General features: G+C 63.1%; 1 protein-coding gene across 1 annotated transcript in view; it reads right to left on the bottom strand.

The window, feature by feature from the left end:
* Window positions 1–25512, bottom strand: part of LOC141178587 (uncharacterized) — a 648943-nt gene that overhangs the window by 96293 nt on the left and 527138 nt on the right. The gene's annotated exons all lie outside the window — the stretch shown is intronic.

Below are 25512 nucleotides of genomic sequence, written 5' to 3'. Positions count from 1 at the left end.
ACACCTCGTACACACACGTCTCCGCTAAGTACACCTCGTATACACACGGCTCCGCTAAGTACACCTCGTACACACACGGCTCCGCTAAGTACACCTCGTACACACACAGCTCCGCTAAGTACACCTCCTACACACGCGGCTCCGCTCCGTACACCTCGTACACACGCGGCTCCGCTAAGTACACCTCGTAGACACACAGCTCCGCTAAGTACACCTCGTACACACGCGGCTCCGCTAAGTACACCTCGTAGACACACAGCTCCGCTAAGTACACCTCATACACACGCGGCTCCGCTAAGTACACCTCGTACACACACAGCTCCGTTAAGTACACCTCATACACACGCGGTTCCGCTCCGTACACCTCGTACACACGCTGCTCCGCTCCGAACGCCTCGTACACACGCGGCTCCACTCCGTACACCTCGTACACACGCGGCTCCGCTCCGTACACCTCGTACACACGCGGCTGTGCTCCGTACACGCGCGGCTCCGCTCCGTACACCTCGTACACACACGGCTCCTCTCTGTACACTTCGTACACACGTGGCTCCGCTCCGTACACCTCGTACACACGCGGCTCCGCTCCGTACACCTTGTACACACGCGGCTCTGCTCCGTACACACGCGGCTCCGCTCCGTACACCTCGTACACACACGGCTCCGCTAAGTACACCTCGTACACAAGCGGCTCCGCTTCATACACACACGGCTCCGCTCCGTACACCTCGTACACACGCGGCTCCGCTCCGTACACCTCGTACACACGCTGCTCTGTTCCGTACACACGCGGCTCTGCTCTGTACACCACCTCGTACACACACGGCTCCGCTCCATACACCTCGTACACACGCGGCTCAGCTAAGTACACCTCGTACACACACGGCTCCACTCCGTACACCTCGTACACACACGGCTCTGCTCCGTACACCTCGTACACACGTGGCTCCGCTCCGTACACCTCGTACACACACGGCTCTGCTCCATACACACGCGGCTCCGCTCAGTAAAACTCGTACACACGCGGCTCCGCTCCGTAAACCTCGTACACACGCGGCTCCGCTCCTTACACCTTGTACACACGCGGCTCTGCTCCGTACACCTCGTACACACGTGGCTCCGCTCCGTACACCTCGTACACACACGGCTCTGCTCCATATACACGCGGCTCCGCTCCGTAAACCTCATACACACGCGGCTCTGCTCCGTACACACGCGGCTCTGCTCCGTACACACGCGGCTCCGCTCTGTACACCACCTCGTACACACACGGCTCCGCTCCATACACCTCGTACACGCGCGGCTCCGCTCCGTACACCTCGTACACGCGCGGCTCTGCTCCGTACACCTCGTACATGCGCTCCTCCGCTCCGTACACCTCGTACACGTGCGGCTCCGCTCCGTACACCTCGTACACGTGCGGCTCCGCTCCGTACACCTCGTACACGCGCGGCTCTGCTCTGTACACACGCGGCTCCGCTCTGTACACCACCTCGTACACACACGGCTCCGCTCCATACACCTCGTACACACGCTGCTCAGCTAAGTACACCTCGTACACACACGGCTCCGCTAAGTACACCTCGTACACACGCGGCTCCGCTTCGTACACCTCGTACGCACGCGGCTCCGCTAAGTACACCTCGTACACACGCTGCTCCGCTCCGAACGCCTCGTACACACGCGGCTCCACTCCGTACACCTCGTACACACGCGGCTCTGCTCCGTACACACGTGGCTCCGCTCCGTACACCTCGGACACACACGGCTCTGCTCCGTACACTTCGTACACACGTGGCTCCGCACACCTCGTACACACGCGGCTCCGCTCCGTACACCTTGTACACACGCGGCTCTGCTCCGTACACACGCGGCTCCGCTCCGTACACCTCGTACACACACGGCTCCGCTAAGGACACCTCGTACACACGCGGCTCCGCTTCGTACACACGCGGCTCCGCTCCGTACACCTCGTACACAAGCGGCTCTGCTCCGTACACACGCGGCTCCGCTCTGTACACCACCTCGTACACGCGCGGCTCCGCTCCGCACACCTCGTACACGCGCGGCTCCGCTCCGTACACCTCGTACACGCGCGGCTCCGCTCCGTACACCTCGTACACGCGCGGCTCCGCTCCGTACACCTCGTACACGCGCGGCTCCGCTCCGTACACCTCGTACACACGCGGCTCTGCTCCGTACACACGCGGCTCCGCTCTGCACACCACCTCGTACACACACGGCTCCGCTCCATACACCTCGTACACACGCTGCTCAGCTAAGTACACCTCGTACACACACGGCTCCGCTAAGTACACCTCGTACGCACGCGGCTCCGCTCCGAACGCCTCGTACACACGCGGCTCCACTCCGTACACCTCGTACACACGCGGCTCTGCTCCGTACACACGCGGCTCCGCTCCGTACACCTCGTACACACACGGCTCCGCTCCGTACACTTCGTACACACGTGGCTCCGCACACCTCGTACACACGCGGCTCCGCTCCGTACACCTGGTACACACGCGGCTCTGCTCCGTACACACGCGGCTCCGCTCCGTACACACGCGGCTCCGCTCCGTACACCTCATACACACACGGCTCCGCTAAGTACACCTCGTACACACGCGGCTCCGCTTCGTACACACGCGGCTCCGCTCCGTACACCTCGTACACAAGCGGCTCTGCTCCGTACACACGCGGGTCCGCTCTGTACACCACCTCGTACACACACGCGGCTCCGCTAAGTACACCTCGAACACACGCGGCTCCGCTCCGTACACCTCGTACACACACGGCTCTGCTCCGTAAACCTCGTACACACGTGGCTCCGCTCCGTACACCTTGTACACACGCGGCTCTGCTCCGTACACACGCGGCTCTGCTCCGTACACACGCGGCTCCGCTCCCTACACCTCGTACACACACGGATCTGCTAAGTACACCTCGTACACACGCGGCTCCGCTCCGTACACCTCGTACACACACGGCTCTGCTCCGTACACCTCGTACACACGTGGCTCCGCTCCGTACACCTCGTACACACACGGCTCTGCTCCATACACACGCGGCTCCACTCCGTAAACCTCGTACACACGCGGCTTCGGTCCGTAAACCTTGTACACACGCGGCTCCGCTCCGTACACCTTGTACACACGCAGCTCCGCTAAGTACACCTCGTAGACACACAGCTCCACTAAGTACACCTCGTACACACACAGCTCCGCTAAGTACACCTCATAAACACGCGGCTCCGCTAAGTACACCTCGTACACACACAGCTCCGCTAAGTACACCTCATACACACGCGGTTCCGCTCCGTACACCTCGTACACACGCTGCTCCGCTCCGAACGCCTCGTACAAATGCGGCTCCACTCCGTACACCTCGTACACACACGGCTCTGCTCCGTACACACGCGGCTCCACTCCGTACACCTCGTACACACACGGCTCCGCTGCGTACACCTCGTACACACGCGGCTCCGCTCCGTACACCTCGTACACACACGGCTCTGCTCCGTACACACGCGGCTCCGCTCCATACACTTCGTACACACGCGGCTCTGCTCCGTACACCTCGTACACACGTGGCTCCGCTCCGTACACCTCGTACACACACGGCTCTGCTCCATACACATGCGGCTCCGCTCCGTACACCTCGTACACACGCGGCTCCGCTCCGTACACCTCATACACACGCGGCTCCGCTCCGTACACCTCGTACACACGCGGCTCCGCTCCGTACACCTCGTACTCACGCGGCTCCGCTCCGTACACCTCGTACACGCGCGGCTCCGCTCCGTACACCTCGTACATGCGCGGCTCCGCTAAGTACACCTCGTACACACACGGCTCCGCTAATTACACCTCGTACACACACGGCTCCGCTAAGTACACCTCGTACACACACAGATCCGCTAAGTACACCTCCTACACACGCGGCTCCGCTCCGTACACCTCGTACACACGCGGCTCCGCTAAGTACACCTCGTAGACACACAGCTCCGCTAAGTACACCTCATACACACGCGGCTCCGCTAAGTACACCTCGTACACACACAGCTCCGCTAAGTACACCTCATACACACGCGGTTCCGCTCCATACACCTCGTAAACACGCTGCTCCACTCCGTACACCTCGTACACATGCGGCTCCGCTCCGTACACCTCGTACACACGCGGCTCTGCTCCGTACACGCGCGCCTCCACTCCGTACACCTCGTACACACACGGCTCTGCTCTGTACACTTCGTACACATGTGGCTCCGCTCCGTACACCTCGTACACACGCGGCTCTGCTCCGTACACACGCGGCTCCACTCCGTACACCTCGTACACACACGGCTCTGCTAAGTACACCTCGTACACACGCGGCTCCGCTCCGTACACCTCGTACACACGCGGCTCCGCACACCTCGTACACATGCGGCTCTGCTCCGTACACACGCGGCTCCGCTCTGTACACCACCTCGTACACACACGGCTCCGCTCCATACACCTCGTACACACGCGGCTCAGCTAAGTACACCTAGTACACACGCGGCTCCACTCCGTACACCTCGTACACACACGGCTCTGCTCCGTACACCTCGTACACACGTGGCTCCGCTCCGTACACCTCGTACACACACGGCTCTGCTCCATACACACGCGGCTCCGCTCCGTAAACCTCGTACACACGCGGCTCCGCTCCGTAAACCTCGTATACACGCGGCTCTGCTCCGTACACACGCGGCTCTACTCCGTACACACGCGGCTCTGCTCCGTACACACGCGGCTCCGCTCCCTACACCTCGTACACACACGGCTCTGCTCCGTACACCTCGTACACACGTGGCTCCGCTCCGTACACCTCGTACACACACGGCTCTGCTCCATACACACGCGGCTCCACTCCGTACACCTCGTACACACACGGCTCTGCTCCGTACACCTCGTACACACGTGGCTCCGCTCCGTACACCTCGTACACACACGGCTCTGCTCCATACACACGCAGCTCCGCTCCGTAAACCTCGTACACACGCGGCTCCGATCCGTAAACCTCGTACACACGCGGCTCCGCTCCGTAAACCTCGTACACACGCGGCTCCGCTCCGTACACCTTGTACACACGCGGCTCTGCTTCGTACACACGCGGCTCTGCTCCATACACACGCGGCTCCGCTCCCTACACCTCATACACACACGGCTCTGCTCCGTACACCTCGTACACACGTGGCTCTGCTCCGTACACCTCGTACACACACGGCTCTGCTCCATACACACGCGGCTTTGCTCCGTAAACCTCGTACACACGCGGCTCCGCTCCGTAAACCTCGTACACACGCGGCTCCGCTCCGTACACCTTGTACACATGCGGCTCTGCTCCGTACACACGCGGCTCTGCTCCCTACACCTCGTGCACGGGCGGCTCCGCTCCGTACACCTCGTACACGGGCGGCTCCGCTCCGTACACCTCGTACACGGGCGGCTCAGCTCCGTACACCTCGTACACGCGCGGCTCCGCTCCGCACACCCCGTACACGCGCGGCTCCGCTCCGTACACCTCGTACACGCGCGGCTCCGCTCCGTACACCTCGTACACGCGCGGTTCCGCTCCGTACACCTCGCACACGCGCGGCTCCGCTCCGTACACCTCGCACACGCGCGGCTCCGCTCCGTACATCTCGCACACGCGCGGCTCCGCTCCGTACACCTCGCACACGCGCGGCTCCGCTAAGTACACCTCGCACACGCGCGGCTCCGCTCCGTACACCTCGCACACGCGCGGCTCCGTACACCTCGCACACGCGCGGCTCCGCTCCATACACCTCGCACACGCGCGGCTCCGCTCCGTACACCTCGCACTCGCGCGGCTCCGCTCCGTAAACCTCGCACATGCGCGGCTCCGCTCCGTACACCTCGCACACGCGCGGCTCCGCTCCGTACACCTCGCACACGCGCGGCTCCGCACACCTCGCACACGCGCGGCTCCGCTCCGTACACCTCGTACACGCGCGGCTTCGCTCCGTACACCTCGCACACGCGCGGCTCCGCTCCGTACACCTCGCACACGCGCGGCTCCGCTCCGTACACCTCGCACACGCGCGGCTCCGCTCCGCTCCTTACACCTCGCACACGCGCGGCTCCGCTCCGTACACCTCGCACACGCGCGGCTCCGCTCCGTACACCTCGTACACGCGCGGCTCCGCTCCGTACACGTCGTACACGCGCGGCTCCGCTCCGTACACCTCGTACACTCGCGGCTCCGCTCCGTACCTCTCGTACACGCGCGGCTCCGCTCCGTACACCTCGTACACACGCGGCTCCGCTCCGTACACCTCGTACACACACAGCTCTGCTCCGTACACACGCGGCTCCGCTCCATACACTTCGTACACACGCGGCTCTGCTCCGTACACCTCGTACACACGTGGCTCCGCTCCGTACACCTCGTACACACACGGCTCTGCTACGTACACCTCATACACACGCGGTTCCGCTCCGTACACCTCGTACACGCGTGGCTCCGCTCCGTACACCTCGTACACGCGCGGCTCAGCTTCGCACACTTCGTAAACGCGCGGCTCCGCTCCCTACCCCTCGTACACGCGCGGCTCCACTCCGTACACCTCGTACACGCGCGGCTCCGCTCCATACACACGCGGCTCCACTCCGTACACCTTGTACACACACGGCTCTGCTAAGTACACTTCGTACACACGCGGCTCCGCTCCTTACACCTTGTACACACGCAGCTCTGCTCCTTACACCTCATACACACGCGGCTCTGCTCCGTACACACGCGGCTCTGCTCCGTACACACGCGGCTCCGCTCCGTACACCTCGTTCACACGCGGCTCCGCTCCGTACACCTCGTTCACAAGCGGCTCCGCTCCGCACACCTCGTACACACGCAGCTCTGCTCCGTACACACACGGCTCCGCTCCGTACACCTCGTACACACACGGCTCCGCTAAGTACACCTTTTACACACACGGCTCCGCTAAGTACACCTCGTACACACACGGTTCCGCTAAGTACACCTCGTACACACACGGCTCCGCTAAGTACACCTCGTACACACGCGGCTCTGCTCCGTACACCTCGTACACACGCGGCTCCGCTAAGTACACCTCGTACACACCCTGCTCCGCTCCGAACGCCTCGTACACACGCGGCTCCACTCCGTACACCTCGTACACACGCTGCTCCGCTCCATACACCTCGTACACACGCGGCTCTGCTCCGTACACACGCGGCTCTGCTCCGTACACCTCGTACACACGTGGCTCAGCTAAGTACACCTCGTACACACACGGCTCCGCTAAGTACACCTCGTACACACGCTGCTCCGCTCCGAACGCCTCGTACACACGCGGCTCCGCTCCGTACACCTCGTACACACGCGGCTCCACTCCGTACACCTTGTACACACGTGGCTCCGCTCCGTACACCTCGTACACACGCGGCTCCGCTCCGTACACCTTGTACACACGCGGCTCTGCTCCGTACACACGCGGCTCTGCTCCGTACACACGCGGCTCCGCTCCGTACACCTCGTACACACACGGCTCTGCTAAGTACACCAAGTACACCTCGTACACACGCGGCTCCGCTCCGTACACACGCGGCTCCGCTCCGTACACCTCATACACACACGGCTCCGCTAAGTACACCTCGTACACACGCGGCTCCGCTTCGTACACACGCGGTTCCGCTCCGTACACCTCGTACACAAGCGGCTCTGCTCCGTACACACGCGGGTCCGCTCTGTACACCACCTCGTACACACACGCGGCTCCGCTAAGTACACCTCGAACACACGCGGCTCCGCTCCGTACACCTCGTACACACACGGCTCTGCTCCGTAAACCTCGTACACACGTGGCTCCGCTCCGTACACCTTGTACACACGCGGCTCTGCTCCGTACACACGCGGCTCTGCTCCGTACACACGCGGCTCCGCTCCCTACACCTCGTACACACACGGATCTGCTAAGTACACCTCGTACACACGCGGCTCCGCTCCGTACACCTCGTACACACACGGCTCTGCTCCGTACACCTCGTACACACGTGGCTCCGCTCCGTACACCTCGTACACACACGGCTCTGCTCCATACACACGCGGCTCCGCTCCGTAAACCTCGTACACACGCGGCTTCGGTCCGTAAAACTTGTACACACGCGGCTCCGCTCCGTACACCTTGTACACACGCAGCTCCGCTAAGTACACCTCGTAGACACACAGCTCCACTAAGTACACCTCGTACACACACAGCTCCGCTAAGTACACTTCATAAACACGCGGCTCCGCTAAGTACACCTCGTACACACACAGCTCCGCTAAGTACACCTCATACACACGCGGTTCCGCTCCGTACACCTCGTACACACGCTGCTCCGCTCCGAACGCCTCGTACAAATGCGGCTCCACTCCGTACACCTCGTACACACACGGCTTTGCTCCGTACACACGCGGCTCCACTCCGTACACCTCGTACACACACGGCTCCGCTGCGTACACCTCGTACACACGCGGCTCCGCTCCGTACACCTCGTACACACACGGCTCTGCTCCGTACACACGCGGCTCCGCTCCATACACTTCGTACACACGCGGCTCTGCTCCGTACACCTCGTACACACGTGGCTCCGCTCCGTACACCTCGTACACACACGGCTCTGCTCCATACACATGCGGCTCCGCTCCGTACACCTCGTACACACGCGGCTCCGCTCCGTACACCTCATACACACGCGGCTCCGCTCCGTACACCTCGTACACACGCGGCTCCGCTCCGTACACCTCGTACTCACGCGGCTCCGCTCCGTACACCTCGTACACGCGCGGCTCCGCTCCGTACACCTCGTACATGCTCGGCTCCGCTAAGTACACCTCGTACACACACGGCTCCGCTAATTACACCTCGTACACACACGGCTCTGCTAAGTACACCTCGTACACACACGGCTCCGCTAAGTACACCTCGTACACACACAGATCCGCTAAGTACACCTCCTACACACGCGGCTCCGCTCCGTACACCTCGTACACACGCGGCTCCGCTAAGTACACCTCGTAGACACACAGCTCCGCTAAGTACACCTCATACACACGCGGCTCCGCTAAGTACACCTCGTACACACACAGCTCCGCTAAGTACACCTCATACACACGCGGTTCCGCTCCATACACCTCGTACACACGCTGCTCCACTCCGTACACCTCGTACACATGCGGCTCCGCTCCGTACACCTCGTACACACGCGGCTCTGCTCCGTACACGCGCGCCTCCACTCCGTACACCTCGTACACACACGGCTCTGCTCTGTACACTTCGTACACATGTGGCTCCGCTCCGTACACCTCGTACACACGCGGCTCTGCTCCGTACACACGCGGCTCCACTCCGTACACCTCGTACACACACGGCTCTGCTAAGTACACCTCGTACACACGCGGCTCCGCTCCGTACACCTCGTACACACGCGGCTCCGCACACCTCGTACACATGCGGCTCTGCTCCGTACACACGCGGCTCCGCTCTGTACACCACCTCGTACACACACGGCTCCGCTCCATACACCTCGTACACACGCGGCTCAGCTAAGTACACCTAGTACACACGCGGCTCCACTCCGTACACCTCGTACACACACGGCTCTGCTCCGTACACCTCGTACACACGTGGCTCCGCTCCGTACACCTCGTACACACACGGCTCTGCTCCATACACACGCGGCTCCGCTCCGTAAACCTCGTACACACGCGGCTCCGCTCCGTAAACCTCGTATACACGCGGCTCCGCTCCGTACACCTTGTACACACGCGGCTCTGCTCCGTACACACGCGGCTCTGCTCCGTACACACGCGGCTCTGCTCCGTACACACGCGGCTCCGCTCCCTACACCTCGTACACACACGGCTCTGCTCCGTACACCTCGTACACACGTGGCTCCGCACACCTCGTACACACACGGCTCTGCTCCATACACACGCGGCTCCACTCCGTACACCTCGTACACACACGGCTCTGCTCCGTACACCTCGTACACACGTGGCTCCGCTCCGTACACCTCGTACACACACGGCTCTGCTCCATACACACGCAGCTCCGCTCCGTAAACCTCGTACACACGCGGCTCCGATCCGTAAACCTCGTACACACGCGGCTCCGCTCCGTAAACCTCGTACACACGCGGCTCCGCTCCGTACACCTTGTACACACGCGGCTCTGCTTCGTACACACGCGGCTCTGCTCCATACACACGCGGCTCCGCTCCCTACACCTCATACACACACGGCTCTGCTCCGTACACCTCGTACACACGTGGCTCTGCTCCGTACACCTCGTACACACACGGCTCTGCTCCATACACACGCGGCTTTGCTCCGTAAACCTCGTACACACGCGGCTCCGCTCCGTAAACCTCGTACACACGCGGCTCCGCTCCGTACACCTTGTACACATGCGGCTCTGCTCCGTACACACGCGGCTCTGCTCCCTACACCTCGTGCACGGGCGGCTCCGCTCCGTACACCTCGTACACGGGCGGCTCCGCTCCGTACACCTCGTACACGGGCGGCTCAGCTCCGTACACCTCGTACACGCGCGGCTCCGCTCCGTACACCCCGTACACGCGCGGCTCCGCTCCGTACACCTCGTACACGCGCGGCTCCGCTCCGTACACCTCGTACACGCGCGGTTCCGCTCCGTACACCTCGCACACGCGCGGCTCCGCTCCGTACACCTCGCACACGCGCGGCTCCGCTCCGTACATCTCGCACACGCGCGGCTCCGCTCCGTACACCTCGCACACGCGCGGCTCCGCTAAGTACACCTCGCACACGCGCGGCTCCGCTCCGTACACCTCGCACACGCGCGGCTCCGTACACCTCGCACACGCGCGGCTCCGCTCCATACACCTCGCACACGCGCGGCTCCGCTCCGTACACCTCGCACTCGCGCGGCTCCGCTCCGTAAACCTCGCACATGCGCGGCTCCGCTCCGTACACCTCGCACACGCGCGGCTCCGCTCCGTACACCTCGCACACGCGCGGCTCCGCACACCTCGCACACGCGCGGCTCCGCTCCGTACACCTCGTACACGCGCGGCTTCGCTCCGGAAACCTCGCACACGCGCGGCTCCGCTCCGTACACCTCGCACACGCGTGGCTCCGCTCCGTACACCTCGCACACGCGCGGCTCCGCTCCGTACACCTCGCACACGCGCGGCTCCGCTCCGCTCCTTACACCTCGCACACGCGCGGCTCCGCTCCGTACACCTCGCACACGCGCGGCTCCGCTCCGTACACCTCGTACACGCGCGGCTCCGCTCCGTACACGTCGTACACGCACGGCTCCGCTCCGTACACCTCGTACACTCGCGGCTCCGCTCCGTACCTCTCGTACACGCGCGGCTCCGCTCCGTACACCTCGTACACACGCGGCTCCGCTCCGTACACCTCGTACACACACAGCTCTGCTCCGTACACACGCGGCTCCGCTCCATACACTTCGTACACACGCGGCTCTGCTCCGTACACCTCGTACACACGTGGCTCCGCTCCGTACACCTCGTACACACACGGCTCTGCTACGTACACCTCATACACACGCGGCTCCGCTCCGTACACCTCGTACACGCGTGGCTCCGCTCCGTACACCTCGTACACGCGCGGCTCAGCTTCGCACACTTCGTAAACGCGCGGCTCCGCTCCCTACCCCTCGTACACGCGCGGCTCCACTCCGTACACCTCGTACACGCGCGGCTCCGCTCCATACACACGCGGCTCCACTCCGTACACCTTGTACACACACGGCTCTGCTAAGTACACTTCGTACACACGCGGCTCCGCTCCTTACACCTTGTACACACGCAGCTCTGCTCCTTACACCTCATACACACGCGGCTCTGCTCCGTACACACGCGGCTCTGCTCCGTACACACGCGGCTCCGCTCCGTACACCTCGTTCACACGCGGCTCCGCTCCGTACACCTCGTTCACAAGCGGCTCCGCTCCGCACACCTCGTACACACGCAGCTCTGCTCCGTACACACACGGCTCCGCTCCGTACACCTCGTACACACACGGCTCCGCTAAGTACACCTTTTACACACACGGCTCCGCTAAGTACACCTCGTACACACACGGTTCCGCTAAGTACACCTCGTACACACACGGCTCCGCTAAGTACACCTCGTACACACGCGGCTCTGCTCCGTACACCTCGTACACACGCGGCTCCGCTAAGTACACCTCGTACACACCCTGCTCCGCTCCGAACGCCTCGTACACACGCGGCTCCACTCCGTACACCTCGTACACACGCTGCTCCGCTCCATACACCTCGTACACACGCGGCTCTGCTCCGTACACACGCGGCTCTGCTCCGTACACCTCGTACACACGTGGCTCAGCTAAGTACACCTCGTACACACACGGCTCCGCTAAGTACACCTCGTACACACGCTGCTCCGCTCCGAACGCCTCGTACACACGCGGCTCCGCTCCGTACACCTCGTACACACGCGGCTCCACTCCGTACACCTTGTACACACGTGGCTCCGCTCCGTACACCTCGTACACACGCGGCTCCGCTCCGTACACCTTGTACACACGCGGCTCTGCTCCGTACACACGCGGCTCTGCTCCGTACACACGCGGCTCCGCTCCGTACACCTCGTACACACACGGCTCTGCTAAGTACACCAAGTACACCTCGTACACACGCGGCTCCGCTCCGTACACACGCGGCTCCGCTCCGTACACCTCATACACACACGGCTCCGCTAAGTACACCTCGTACACACGCGGCTCCGCTTCGTACACACGCGGTTCCGCTCCGTACACCTCGTACACAAGCGGCTCTGCTCCGTACACACGCGGGTCCGCTCTGTACACCACCTCGTACACACACGCGGCTTCGCTAAGTACACCTCGAACACACGCGGCTCCGCTCCGTACACCTCGTACACACACGGCTCTGCTCCGTAAACCTCGTACACACGTGGCTCCGCTCCGTACACCTTGTACACACGCGGCTCTGCTCCGTACACACGCGGCTCTGCTCCGTACACACGCGGCTCCGCTCCCTACACCTCGTACACACACGGATCTGCTAAGTACACCTCGTACACACGCGGCTCCGCTCCGTACACCTCGTACACACACGGCTCTGCTCCGTACACCTCGTACACACGTGGCTCCGCTCCGTACACCTCGTACACACACGGCTCTGCTCCATACACACGCGGCTCCGCTCCGTAAACCTCGTACACACGCGGCTTCGGTCCGTAAAACTTGTACACACGCGGCTCCGCTCCGTACACCTTGTACACACGCAGCTCCGCTAAGTACACCTCGTAGACACACAGCTCCACTAAGTACACCTCGTACACACACAGCTCCGCTAAGTACACTTCATAAACACGCGGCTCCGCTAAGTACACCTCGTACACACACAGCTCCGCTAAGTACACCTCATACACACGCGGTTCCGCTCCGTACACCTCGTACACACGCTGCTCCGCTCCGAACGCCTCGTACAAATGCGGCTCCACTCCGTACACCTCGTACACACACGGCTTTGCTCCGTACACACGCGGCTCCACTCCGTACACCTCGTACACACACGGCTCCGCTGCGTACACCTCGTACACACGCGGCTCCGCTCCGTACACCTCGTACACACACGGCTCTGCTCCGTACACACGCGGCTCCGCTCCATACACTTCGTACACACGCGGCTCTGCTCCGTACACCTCGTACACACGTGGCTCCGCTCCGTACACCTCGTACACACACGGCTCTGCTCCATACACATGCGGCTCCGCTCCGTACACCTCGTACACACGCGGCTCCGCTCCGTACACCTCATACACACGCGGCTCCGCTCCGTACACCTCGTACACACGCGGCTCCGCTCCGTACACCTCGTACTCACGCGGCTCCGCTCCGTACACCTCGTACACGCGCGGCTCCGCTCCGTACACCTCGTACATGCGCGGCTCCGCTAAGTACACCTCGTACACACACGGCTCCGCTAATTATACCTCGTACACACACGGCTCTGCTAAGTACACCTCGTACACACACGGCTCCGCTAAGTACACCTCGTACACACACAGATCCGCTAAGTACACCTCCTACACACGCGGCTCCGCTCCGTACACCTCGTACACACGCGGCTCCGCTAAGTACACCTCGTAGACACACAGCTCCGCTAAGTACACCTCATACACACGCGGCTCCGCTAAGTACACCTCGTACACACACAGCTCCGCTAAGTACACCTCATACACACGCGGTTCCGCTCCATACACCTCGTACACACGCTGCTCCACTCCGTACACCTCGTACACATGCGGCTCCGCTCCGTACACCTCGTACACACGCGGCTCTGCTCCGTACACGCGCGCCTCCACTCCGTACACCTCGTACACACACGGCTCTGCTCTGTACACTTCGTACACACGTGGCTCCGCTCCGTACACCTCGTACACACGCGGCTCTGCTCCGTACACACGCGGCTCCACTCCGTACACCTCGTACACACACGGCTCTGCTAAGTACACCTCGTACACACGCGGCTCCGCTCCGTACACCTCGTACACACGCGGCTCCGCACACCTCGTACACATGCGGCTCTGCTCCGTACACACGCGGCTCCGCTCTGTACACCACCTCGTACACACACGGCTCCGCTCCATACACCTCGTACACACGCGGCTCAGCTAAGTACACCTAGTACACACGCGGCTCCACTCCGTACACCTCGTACACACACGGCTCTGCTCCGTACACCTCGTACACACACGGCTCTGCTCCGTACACCTCGTACACACGTGGCTCCGCTCCGTACACCTCGTACACACACGGCTCTGCTCCATACACACGCGGCTCCACTCCGTACACCTCGTACACACACGGCTCTGCTCCGTACACCTCGTACACACGTGGCTCCGCTCCGTACACCTCGTACACACACGGCTCTGCTCCATACACACGCAGCTCCGCTCCGTAAACCTCGTACACACGCGGCTCCGATCCGTAAACCTCGTACACACGCGGCTCCGCTCCGTAAACCTCGTACACACGCGGCTCCGCTCCGTACACCTTGTACACACGCGGCTCTGCTTCGTACACACGCGGCTCTGCTCCATACACACGCGGCTCCGCTCCCTACACCTCATACACACACGGCTCTGCTCCGTACACCTCGTACACACGTGGCTCCGCTCCGTACACCTCGTACACACACGGCTCTGCTCCATACACACGCGGCTTTGCTCCGTAAACCTCGTACACACGCGGCTCCGCTCCGTAAACCTCGTACACACGCGGCTCCGCTCCGTACACCTTGTACACATGCGGCTCTGCTCCGTACACACGCGGCTCTGCTCCCTACACCTCGTACACGGGCGGCTCCGCTCCGTACACGTCGTACACGGGCGGCTCCGCTCCGTACACCTCGTACACGGGCGGCTCAGCTCCGTACACCTCGTACACGCGCGGCTCCGCTCGATACACCCCGTACACGCGTGGCTCCACTCCGCACACCCCGTACACGCGCGGCTCCGCTCCGTACACCTCGTACACGCGCGGCTCCGCTCCGTACACCTCGTACACGCGCGGTTCCGCTCCGTACACCTCGCACACGCGCGGCTCCGCTCCGTACACCTCGCACACGCGCGGCTCCGCTCCGTACACCTCGCACACGCGCGGCTCCGCTCCGTACACCTCGCACACGCGCGGCTCCGCTAAGTACACCATGCACACGCGCGGCTCCGCTCCGTACACCTCGCACACGCGCGGCTCCGTACACCTCGCACACGCGCGGCTCCGCTCCGTACACCTCGCACTCGCGCGGCTCCGCTCCGTAAACCTCGCACATGCGCGGCTCCGCTCCGTACACCTCGCAAACGCGCGGCTCCGCTCCGTACACCTCGCACACGCGCGGCTCCGCACACCTCGCACACGCGCGGCTCCGCTCCGTACACCTCGTACACGCGCGGCTTCGCTCCGTACACCTCGCACACGCGCGGCTCCGCTCCGTACACCTCGCACACGCGCGGCTCCGCTCCGTACACCTCGCACACGCGCGGCTCCGCTCCGTACACCTCGCACACGCGCGGCTCCGCTCCGCTCCTTACACCTCGCACACACGCGGCTCCGCTCCGTACACCTCGCACACGCGCGGCTCCGCTCCGTACACCTCGTACACGCGCGGCTCCGCTCCGTACACCTCGTACACGCGCGGCTCCGCTCCGTACACCTCGTACACTCGCGGCTCCGCTCCGTACCTCTCGTACACGCGCGGCTCCGCTCCGTACACCTCGTACACACGCGGCTCCGCTCCGTACACCTCGTACACACACAGCTCTGCTCCGTACACACGCGGCTCCGCTCCATACACTTCGTACACACGCGGCTCTGCTCCGTACACCTCGTACACACGTGGCTCCGCTCCGTACACCTCGTACACACACGGCTCTGCTACGTACACCTCATACACACGCGGCTCCGCTCCGTACACCTCGTACACGCGTGGCTCCGCTCCGTACACCTCGTACACGCGCGGCTCAGCTTCGCACACTTCGTAAACGCGCGGCTCCGCTCCCTACCCCTCGTACACGCGCGGCTCCACTCCGTACACCTCGTACACGCGCGGCTCCGCTCCATACACACGCGGCTCCACTCCGTACACCTTGTACACACACGGCTCTGCTAAGTACACTTCGTACACACGCGGCTCCGCTCCTTACACCTTGTACACACGCGGCTCTGCTCCTTACACCTCATACACACGCGGCTCTGCTCCGTACACACGCGGCTCTGCTCCGTACACACGCGGCTCCGCTCCGTACACCTCGTTCACACGCGGCTCCGCTCCGTACACCTCGTTCACAAGCGGCTCCGCTCCGCACACCTCGTACACACGCAGCTCTGCTCCGTACACACACGGCTCCGCTCCGTACACCTCGTACACACACGGCTCCGCTAAGTACACCTTTTACACACACGGCTCCGCTAAGTACACCTCGTACACACACGGTTCCGCTAAGTACACCTCGTACACACACGGCTCCGCTAAGTACACCTCGTACACACGCGGCTCTGCTCCGTACACCTCGTACACACGCGGCTCCGCTAAGTACACCTCGTACACACCCTGCTCCGCTCCGAACGCCTCGTACACACGCGGCTCCACTCCGTACACCTCGTACACACGCTGCTCCGCTCCATACACCTCGTACACACGCGGCTCTGCTCCGTACACACGCGGCTCTGCTCCGTACACCTCGTACACACGTGGCTCAGCTAAGTACACCTCGTACACACACGGCTCCGCTAAGTACACCTCGTACACACGCTGCTCCGCTCCGAACGCCTCGTACACACGCGGCTCCGCTCCGTACACCTCGTACACACGCGGCTCCACTCCGTACACCTTGTACACACGTGGCTCCGCTCCGTACACCTCGTACACACGCGGCTCCGCTCCGTACACCTTGTACACACGCGGCTCTGCTCCGTACACACGCGGCTCTGCTCCGTACACACGCGGCTCCGCTCCGTACACCTCGTACACACACGGCTCTGCTAAGTACACCAAGTACACCTCGTACACACGCGGCTCCGCTTCGTACACACGCGGCTCCGCTCCGTACACCTCGTACACACGGGGCTCTCCTCCGTACGCCTCGTACACACGCGGCTCTGCTCCGTACACACGCGGCTCCGCTCTGTACACCACCTCGTACACACATGGCTCCGCTCCATACACCTCGTTCACACGCGTCTCAGCTAAGTACAACTCGTACACACGCGGCTCCACTCCATACACCTTGTACACACACGGCTCTGCTCCGTACACCTCGTACACACGTGGCTCCGCTCCGTACACCTCATACACACACGGCTCTGCTCCATACACACGCGGCTCCGCTCCGTAAACCTCGTACACACGCGGCTCTGCTCCGTACACGCGCGGCTCCGCTCCGTACACCTCTTACACGCGCGGCTCCGCTCCGTACACACGCGGCTCCACTCCGTACACCTTGTACACACGCGGCTCTGCTCCGTACACCTCGTACACACGTGGCTCAGCACGCCTCGTACACGCGCGGCTCCGCTTCCCACGCCTCGTACACGCGTGGCTCCGCTCCGCACGCCTCGTACACGTGCGGCTCTGCTCCATACACACGCGGCTCCGCTCCGTACACCTCGTACACGCGCGGCTCCGCTCCGTACACCTCGTACACACGCGGTTCCGCTCCGTACACCTCATACATGCGCGGCTCCGCTCCGTACACCTCGTACGCGAGCGGCTCTGCTCCGTACACCTCGTACACGCGCGGCTCTGCTCCGTACACCTCGTACACGCGCGACTCCGCTCCGTACACACGTGGCTCCGCTCCGTACACCTCGTACACATGCGGCTCCTCTCCGTACACCTCGTACACAAGAGGCTCCGTTCCGTACACCTCGTACACACGCTTCTCCGCTCCGTACATACGCAGCTCTGCTCCGTACACACACGGCTCCGCTCCATACACCTCGTACACACACGGCTCCGCTAAGTACACCTCGTACACACACGGCTCCGCTAAGTACACCTCATACACACACAGCTCCGCTAAGTACACCTCGTACACACACGGCTCCGCTAAGTACACCTCTTACACAAACGGCTCCGCTCCGTACACCTCGTACACACGCGGCTCTGCTCCGTACACACGCGGCTCCGCTCCGCACGCCTCGTACACACACGGATCTGCTCCGTACACACGCGGCTCCGCTCCATACACCTCGTACACACGCTTCTCCGCTCCAAACGCCTCGTACAGACGCGGCTCCACTCCGTACGCCTCGTACACACGCGGCTCCGCTCCGTACGCCTCGTACACACGCGGCTCCGCTCCGTACGCCTCGTACACACGCGGCTCCGCTCCGTACGCCTCGTACACACGCGGCTCCGCTCCGTACGCCTCGTACACACGCGGCTCTGCTCCGTACACACGCGGCTCCGCTCCGCACGCCTCGTACACACACGGATCTGCTCCGTACACACGCGGCTCCGCTCCATACACCTCGTACACACGCTGCTCCGCTCCAAACGCCTCGTACACACGCGGCTCCACTCCGTACGCCTCGTACACACGCGGCTCCGCTCCGTACGCCTCGTACACACGCGGCTCCGCTCCGTACGCCTCGTACACACGCGGCTTCGCACACCTCGTACACACACGGCTCCGCTAAGTATACCTCGAACACACACGGCTCCGCTCCGTACACCTCGTACACACCCGGCTCCGCTCCGTACACCTCGTACACACGCGGCTCCGCTCCGTACACCTCGTACACACGCGGCTCCGCTCCGTACACCTCGTACACACGCGGCTCCGCTCCATACACCTCGTACACATGAGGCTCTGCTCCGTACACACGCGGCTCCGCTCCGTACATGTCGTACACACGCGGCTCCGCTAAGTACATCTCATACACACACGGCTCCGCTAAGTACACCTCGTACACACACGGCTCCGCTAAGTACACCTCGTACACACACGGCTCCGCTAAGTACACCTCGTACACACACGGCTCCGCTAAGTACACCTCGTACACACACAGCTCCGCTAAGTACACCTCGTACACACACGGCTCCGCTAAGTACACCTCGTACACACACGGCTACGCTAAGTACACCTCTTACACAAACGGCTCCGCTCCGTACGCCTCGTACACGCGCGGCTCCGCATGCCTCGTACACGCGTGGCTCCGCTCCGCACGCCTCGTACACGCGCGGCTCCGCTCCCCACGCCTCGTACACGCGCGGCTCCGCTCCGCACGCCTCGTACACACGCGGATCTGCTCCGTACACCTCGTACACGCGCGGCTCCGCTCCGTACACCTCGTACACGCGCGGCTCCGCTCCGTACACCTCGTACACACGCGGCTCTGCTCCGTACACCTCGTAAACGCACGGCTCCGTTCCGTACACCTCGTACACGAGCGGCTCCGCTAAGTACACCTCGTACACACGCGGCTCCGCTCCGTACACCTCGTACACACGCGGCTCCGCTCCGTACACCTCGTACACACGCGGCTCCGCTCTGTACACCTCGTACACACGCGGCTCCGCTCCGTACACCTCGTACACACGCGGCTCCGCTCCGTACACCTCGTAAACACGCGGCTCCGCTCCGTACACCTCGTACACACGCGGCTCCGCTCCGTACACCTCGTACACACGCGGCTCCGCTCTGTACACCTCGTACACACGCGGCTCCTCTCCGTACACCTCGTACACACGCGGCTCTGCTCCGTACACACGCGGCTCCGCTCTGTACACTTCGTACACACACGGCTCCGCTCCGTACAGCTCGTACACACGCGGCTCCGCTCCGTACACCTCGTACACACGCGGTTCCGCTCCATACACCTCGTACACACGCGGCTCCGCTTCGTACACCTCGTACACACGTGGATCTGCTCCGTACACTCGCGGCTCCGCTCTGTCCACCTCGTACACACACGGCTCCGCTAAGTACATCTCGTACACACGCGGTTCCGCTCTGTACACCTCGTACACACACGGCTCCGCTAAGTACATCTCGTACACACACGGCTCCGCTAAGTACACCTCGTACACACGCGGCTCCGCTCCGTACACCTTGTACACGCGCGGCTCCGCTCCGTACACCTTGTACACGCGCGGCTCCGCTCCGTACAGCTCGTACACGCGCGGCTCCGCTCCGTACACCTCGTACACACGCGGCTCCGCTTCGTACAGCTCGTACACACGTGGCTCTGCTCCGTACACTCGCGGCTCCGCTCTGTACACCTCGTACACACACGGCTCCGCTAAGTACATCTCGTATACACGCGGCTCCGCTCTGTACACCTCGTACACACGCGGCTCCGCTCCGTACACGTCTTACACGCGGGTCCGCTCCGCACGCCTCGTACACACGGCTCCGCTCCGTACGCCTAGTACACGCGCAGCTCCACTCCGTACAGCTCGTACACGCGCGGCTCCGCTCCGTACACCTCGTACACACGCGGCTTTGCTCCGTACGCCTCGTACACGCGCGGCTCCGCTCCGTACGCCTCGTACACGCGCGGCTCCGCTCCGTGCACCTCGTACACGCGCTGCTCCGCTCCGTACGCCTCGTACACGCGCGGCTCCGCTCCGTACGCCTCGTACACGCGCGGCTCCGCTCCGTACACCTCGTACACGCGCGGCTCCTCTCTGTACACATCCGGCTCCTCTTCGTACACATGCGGCTCCTCTCCGTACACCTCGTACACATGCGGCTCCTCTCCGTACACCTCGTACACATGCGGCTCCGCTCCGTACACCTCGTAAACACGTGGCTCTGCTCTGTACACACGCAGCTCTGCTCCGTACACACGCGGCTCCGCTCCGTACACCTCGTACACACACGGCTCCGCTAAGTACACCTCGTACACACACGGCTCCGCTAAATACACCTCGTACATGCGCGGCTCCGCTCCGTACACCTCGTACACACGCGGCTCCGCTAAGTACACCTCGTACACACACGGCTCCGCTAAGTACACCTCGTACACACATGGCTCAGCTAAGTACACCTCGTACACACACGGCTCCGCTAAGTACACCTCGTACACACACGGCTCCGCTAAGTACACCTCTTACACAAACGGCTCCGCTCCGTACACCTCGTACACACGCGGCTCTGCTCCGTACACACGCGGCTCCGCTCCGCACGCCTCATACACACGCGGATCTGCTCCGTACACACGCGGCTCCGCTAAGTACACCTCGTACACACACGGCTCCGCTAAATACACCTCGTACACGCGCGGCTCCGCTCCGCTCCATACACCTCGAACACACACGGCTTCGCTAAGTACACCTCGTACACACACGGCTCCGCTAAGTAGACCTCGTAAACACACGGCTCCGCTAAGTACACCTCTTACACAAAAGGCTCCGCTCCATACACCTCGTACACACGCGGCTCCGCTCCGTACACCTCGTACACACGCGGCTCCGCTCCGTGCACCTCGTACATGCGCGGCTCCGCTCCGTACACCTCGTACACGCGCGGCTCCGCTCCGTACACCTCGTACACGCGCGGCTAAGCTCCGTACACCTCGTACACGCGCGGCTCCGCTCCGCACACCTCGTACACGTGTGGCTCTGCTCCGTACACCTCGTACACGCGCGGTTCCGCTCCGCACGCCTCGTACACACGCGGATCTGCTCCGTACACACGCGGCTCCGCTCCATACACCTCGTACACACGCGGCTCCGCTCCGTATACCTCGTGCACGCGCGGCTCCGCTCCGTACACCTCGTACACGCGCGGCTCCGCTCCGTACACCTCGTACACGCGCGGCTCCGCTCCGTACACCTCGTACACGCGCGGCTCCGCTCCGTGCACCTCGTACACGCGCGACTCCGCTCCGTACACCTCATACACGCGCGACTCCGCTCCGTACACCTCGTACACGCGCGACTCCGCTCCGTACACGCGTGGCTCCGCTCCGTACACCTCGTACACGTGCGGCTCTGCTCTGTACACCTCGTACACACGCGGCTCTGCTCCGTACACATGCGGCTCCGCTCTCTACACCTCGTACACATGCGGCTCCGCTCCGTACACCTCGTACACAAGCGGCTCTGTTCCGTACACCTCGTACACACGCGGCTCCGCCAAGGACACCTCGTACACACGCGGCTCCGCTTCGTACACCTCGCACACACGCGGCTCTGCTCCGTACACACGCGATTCCGCTCTGTACACCTCGTACACACACGGCTCCGCTAAGTACACCTCGTACACACGCGGCTCCGCTCCGTACACCTCGTACACACGCAGCTCCGCTCCGTACACCTCGTACACACGTGGCTCCGCTCCGTACACCTCGTACACACGCGGCTCCGCTTCGTACACCTCGTACACACGCAGCTCTGCTCCGTACACACGCGGCCGGCTCCGCTCTGTACACCTCGTACACACACGGCTCCGCTAAGTACACCTCGTACACACGCGGCTCCGCTCCGTACACCTCGTACACACGCGGCTCCGCTCCGTACACCTCGTACACACGCGGCTCCGCTCCGTACACCTCGTACACACGCGGCTCCGCTCCGTACACCTCGAACACACGCGGCTCCGCTCCGTACACCTCGTACACACGCGGCTCTGCTCCGTACACCTCGTACACACGCGGCTCCGCTCTGTACACCTCGTACACATGCGGCTCTGCTCCGTACACATGCGGCTCCGCTCTGTACACCTCGTACACACACGGCTCCGCTCTGTACACCTCGTACACACGCGGCTCCTCTCCGTACACCTCGTACACACGCGGCTCTGCTCCGTACACACGCGGCTCCGCTCTGTACACTTCGTACACACACGGCTCCGCTAAGTACACCTCGTACACACGCGGCTCCGCTCCGTACACCTCGTACACACGCGGTTCCGCTCCATACACCTCGTACACATGCGGCTCCGCTTCGTACACCTCGTACACACGTGGCTCTGCTCCGTACACTCTCGGCTCCGCTCTGTACACCTCGTACACACACGGCTCCGCTCTGTACACCTCGTACACACGCGGCTCCTCTCCGTACACCTCGTACATACGCGGCTCCGCTCCGTACACCTTGTACACACGCGGCTCCGCTCCGTACACCTTGTACACACGCGGCTCCGCTCCGTACACCTTGTACACACGCGGCTCCGCTCCGTACACCTCGTACACGCGCGGCTCCGCTCCGTACACCTCTTACACGCGGGTCCGCTCCGCACGCCTCGTACACGCGGCTCCGCTCCGTACGCCTCGTACACGCGTGGCTCCGCTCCGTACAGCTCGTACACGCGCGGCTCCGCTCCGTACACCTCGTACACACGCGGCTCCGCTCCATACACCTCGTACACACGCGGCTCCGCTCTGTACACCTCGTACACACACGGCTCCGCTAAGTACACCTCGTACACACGCGGCTCCGCTCCGTACACCTCGTACACACGCAGCTCCGCTCCGTACACCTCGTACACACGTGGCTCCGCTCCGTACACCTCGTACACACGCGGCTCCGCTTCGTACACCTCGTACACACGCGGCTCTGCTCCGTACACTCGCGGCTCCGCTCTGTACACCTCGTACACACGCGGCTCTGCCCCGTACACCTCGTACACACGCGGCTCCGCTTCGTACACCTCGTACACACGCGGCTCTGCTCCGTACACACGCGGCCGGCTCCGCTCTGTACACCTCGTACACACACGGCTCCGCTAAGTACACCTCGTACACACGCGGCTCCGCTCCGTACACCTCGTACACACGCGGCTCCGCTCCGTACACCTCGTACACACGCGGCTCCGCTCCGTACACCTCGTACACACGCGGCTCCGCTCCGTACAACTCGAACACACGCGGCTCCGCTCCGTACACCTCGTACACACGCGGCTCCGCTCCGTACACCTCGTACACACGCGGCTCCGCTCTGTACACCTCGTACACATGCGGCTCTGCTCCGTACACATGCGGCTCCGCTCTGTACACCTCGTACACACACGGCTCCGCTCTGTACACCTCGTACACACGCGGCTCCTCTCCGTACACCTCGTACACACGCGGCTCTGCTCCGTACACACGCGGCTCCGCTCTGTACACTTCGTACACACACGGCTCCGCTCTGTACACCTCGTACACACGCGGCTCCTCTCCGTACACCTCGTACACATGCGGCTCTGCTCCGTACACACGCGGCTCCGCTCTGTACACTTCGTACACACACGGCTCCGCTAAGTACACCTCGTACACACGCGGCTCCGCTCCGTACACCTCGTACACACGCGGTTCCGCTCCATACACCTCGTACACATGCGGCTCCGCTTCGTACACCTCGTACACACGTGGCTCTGCTCCGTACACTCGCGGCTCCGCTCTGTCCACCTCGTACACACACGGCTCCGCTAAGTACATCTCGTACACACGCGGTTCCGCTCTGTACACCTCGTACACACACGGCTCCGCTAAGTACATCTCGTACACACACGGCTCCGCTAAGTACACCTCGTACACACGCGGCTCCGCTCCGTACACCTTGTACACACGCGGCTCCGCTCCGTACACCTTGTACACACGCGGCTCCGCTCCGTACACCTTGTACACACGCGGCTCCGCTCCGTACACCTCGTACACGCGCGGGTCCGCTCCGCACGCCTCGTACACGCGGCTCCGCTCCGTACGCCTCGTACACGCGTGGCTCCGCTCCGTACAGCTCGTACACGCGCGGCTCCGCTCCGTACACCTCGTACACACGCGGCTCCGCTCCATACACCTCGTACACACGCGGCTCCGCTTCGTACACCTCGTACACACGCGGCTCTGCTCCGTACACACGCGGCCGGCTCCGCTCTGTACACCTCGTACACACACGGCTCCGCTAAGTACACCTCGTACACACGCGGCTCCGCTCCGTACACCTCGTACACACGCGGCTCCGCT

Source organism: Phyllobates terribilis, unplaced genomic scaffold (genome assembly GCF_046119375.1).
Source record: "Phyllobates terribilis strain yellow unplaced genomic scaffold, ASM4611937v1 Scaffold_29__1_contigs__length_15306474, whole genome shotgun sequence".
Taxonomy (NCBI): domain Eukaryota; kingdom Metazoa; phylum Chordata; class Amphibia; order Anura; family Dendrobatidae; genus Phyllobates; species Phyllobates terribilis.
This window is presented reverse-complemented; position numbering and strand designations above follow the sequence as displayed.